This window comes from Etheostoma cragini, chromosome 7, assembly GCF_013103735.1.
Source record: "Etheostoma cragini isolate CJK2018 chromosome 7, CSU_Ecrag_1.0, whole genome shotgun sequence".
Classification (NCBI taxonomy): Eukaryota; Metazoa; Chordata; class Actinopteri; order Perciformes; family Percidae; genus Etheostoma; species Etheostoma cragini.
This window is the reverse complement of record NC_048413.1, coordinates 924,407-928,267: the sequence shown is the minus strand read 5'-3', so window position 1 is coordinate 928,267 and position 3,861 is coordinate 924,407.

The window sequence follows — 3,861 nt, the reverse complement described above, 5'->3', positions numbered from 1 at the left end:
AAATGCAGATAAATGCACAACTTCTGTTTCCCTCTAAAGTAGCAGAAGTAGCAGTGCTTTGCCTTTCTGAGAATATAGTTCCCAGTTAGTATGCAATTAGAAGATGGCTGTGTCTCATGCAGAGATAGGAAGTAATGAAGTGCAAATACTTTGTTACTGTACTCAAGTAGATTTTTCGGATATTTTTACTTTACTTTACTACTTATTTTTGTGGCCACTTTTTACTTCTGCTCCTTACATTTTTACACAAATATCGGTAATTTCTACTCTTTACATTTTACAAAATTGGCTCGCTACTTTAGTTTTGAATCATTTCAATGGAGTTACCGTTATTATTTATTAACGGCATAAAGTGTTTTATGTTTTACAGTATGTTCATGATATATGTTATTTGTTATATGTCTGCAACCTTGTTGTTTGTGCTGCTGCTTATCTTGGCCAGGACACTCTCGGAAAAGAGATTTTTAATCTCAATGAGTTTTTCTTTCTGGTTAAATAAAAGTAAAATAAAATAAAATTATTTTTCACGTCATCAATACCAAATTCAATCTAATTAGATGGGAATCTATGTTGCATTTGACGCACCACTACAAGATGAATCGACAGATACGGCGGCATTCATTTGCGGCAAATCATTGCAGCTTGATGGTGGTGGCATTAGCATAGTAGTATGGACGACGAGATGATTAAAAATGAACACAACGGAGATCCCAGAGATTTGTTAGAAAAGCAGCAAGACATTCCCGATCACCCTGATGTTTGACATAGTAGGCATCAAGAATGACCCCTGGCGATTGTGCTGCTAATTGTGCACAACCAAAACACCACAAACTGCTGGCTTTCAAGAATTCACCATCAAATTTAAAAAAGCATATAGAGGTAAATGCATGTTTTTGTTGTTATCAAAAGCTATTTGTTGTTTGTTGTCTTTAAGTGAACGTTAATGGTCAGATATATTTGTTCTCCTGCTAGCTATCAATGACCATGCCTTGGTGCTCTAGCATTTTGCTAGCAAGTAACTCAAAGTTAGCACACGTTCACTTTATTTGAAATTCTAATACCAGCTGGCTGATACGATATCTACATGTATAGCCTAATATGACAAACGAATTCAGAAATTTTGTTTAGTGTAATAGTGCTGTAGTAACTTTTCATCGGCGTAATGACTCTACGTTTAAAAGCAACTCCATAATGATATTGAGAAAACTTTAACGATAATATCGCCACACAAAAGTCCGAGCTAGCTGCTTCTTTACGACCTTATTTTTGGAGCCTTTTTTACTCTCCAGAAACATGTTGACTTGCTCAAAATGGACTCTAAAACTTTTTACACAACTATGAATGCCGAGACAAAAACGTTGAGGGATGAAGAAGAATTCCCGGATAAACACAATAAAACAAGCCTTATCACTTTTACAAACAACCATGTTTGTTTTTGGCTAGCTGTACCAAGAGGCGATGAAAAGAAAGAAAGCTTATTTGTTTTTCGATTATGGCTGTTATTGTCCCTTTGTGTAGCTGTCTGTTTTTGAGACCACTTAAGTTAACGTTACTCGGTCTCTTCCAAATCGACTTTATTTTGGGCTAATGTTAACGCTAATGTCTCAAACCTCCCAGACGTAAGTTAAAGGACTCATGTTTTTATTTCAAGACTTTACTTTTCTTTCAAACTGTGTGTGTGAGCTGGTTAAGGGATGTGGGGAGCACAAGTTAAGAAACGTTACATTTGTATCTTAGGGCCCTTGCTTGCACTCCTCAGATCAATTCAATTCAATTTTATTTATAGCATCGATTCATAACAACAGTTATCTTGAGACTTTACAGATAGAGTAGGTCTAGACCACACTCCAGAATTTACAAGGACCCAACAGTTCTAGTAGTTTCCTCCAGAGCAAGCAACAGTGCGACAGTGACGAGGAAAACTTCCTTTTAGGCAGAAACCTCGGACAGACCCAGGCTCTTGGTAGGCGGTGTCTGACGGGCCAGTTGGGGTTAGAATGAAGGGTGAAAATAGCGGTCCCAAATAAAAGTAGTTTCTAGTAGTTCTTAGTAGTAGGCACAGCAGAGCGTAGCAGGATGAACATGGCATCGCAGAACGTGTAGCGGGACCAGCTGATACCCTGATTTTGGAGCCTCCTTGATCCAAGGAAACATCCATCCATCTTCATCCGCTTATCCAGTATCGGGTTGCGGGGCCAGCAGCTCCAGTAGGGGGCCCCAAACTTCCCTTTTCTGAGCCACATCAACCAGCTCCGACTGGGGATCCCGAGGCGTTCCCAGGCCAGGTTGGAGATATAATCTCTCCACCTAGTCCTGGGTCTTCCCCGAGGCCTCCTCCCAGCTGGACGTGCCTGGAACACCTCCCTAGGGAGGCGCCCAGAAGGCATCCTTACCAGATGCCCGAACCACCTCAACTGGCTCCTTTCGACACGAAGGAGCAGCGGCTCTACTCCAAGCTTCTCTCGGATGACTGAGCTTCTCACCCTATCTCTAAGGGAGATGCCAGTCACCCTCCTGAGGAAACCCATTTCGGCCGCTTGTACCCTGGATCTCGTTCTTTTGGTCATGACCCAGCCTTCATGACCATAGGTGAGGGTAGGAACGAAAATTGTCCGGTAGATTGAGAGCTTTGCCTTCTGGCTCAGCTCCCTTTTCGTCACAACGGTGCGATAAACAGAATGTAATACCGCACCCGCTGCTCCGATTCTCTGACCAATCTCACTCTCCATGGTCCCCTCACTTGCAAACAAGACCCCAAGGTAGTTAAACTCCTTCACTTGGGGTAAGGACTCACTCCCTACCTGAAGAAAGCACTCCATCGGTTTCCTGCTGAGATCCACGGCCTCAGATTTAGAGTTGCTGATCCTCATCCCAGCTGCATCACACTCGGCTGCAAACCGATCCAGTGAGTGCTGAAGGTCACAGACCGATGAGGCCATCAAGACCACATCATCTGCAAAAAGCAGCGATGAGATCCTGAGCCCACCGAACTGCAACCCCTCCCCGCCCGACTACGCCTCGATATCCTGTCCATAAATATTATAAACAGGATTGGTGACAAAGCGCTGCCTTGGCGGAGGCCAACCCTCACCTGGAACGAGTCTGACTTACTGCCGAGAACCCGGACACAGCTCTTGCTTTGGTCATACAGAGATTGGATGGCCCTGAGAAGGAACCCCCTCACCTCATACTCCCACAGCACCTCCCACAATTTCTCCCGGGGGACCCGGTCATACGCCTTCTCCAGATCCACAAAACAAATGTAGACTGGTTGGGCATACTCCCAGGTCCCCTCCAAGATCCTTGCAAGAGTGAAGATCTGGTCCGTTCCACGGCCAGGACGGAATCCGCATTGTTCCTCTTCAATCCGAGGGAAGTGTGATACCCCTGTTATTGGCACAAACCCTCTGGTCCCCCTTTTTGAAGAGGGGAACCACCACCCCGGTCTGCCACTCCTTAGGCACCCTCCCAAGAGTTCCACCAATGTTGAAGAGGCGTGTCAACCAAGACAGCCCCTCCACACCCACCCCCATCCCCACAGGGATGCCCGAAAAGCTCCGCCGGAGGTGTGAATTGAAAGTCCGTCGGACAGGGGCCTCCTCCAGACGTTCCCAATTTACTAGCACTACGCGTTTGGGCTTACCAGGTCTGTCCAAAGTCCTCCCCCATCCCCTGACCAAACTCACCACCAGATGATGATCAGTTGACAGCTCTGCCCCTCTCTCCACCCGAGTGTCCAAAACATACGGCCTCAGATCAGATGAAACAATTATAAAATCGATCATTGACCTTTGGTCTAGGGTGCTCTGGTACCACGTACACTTATGAGCATCCCTATGTTCGAACATGGTGTTTGTAATG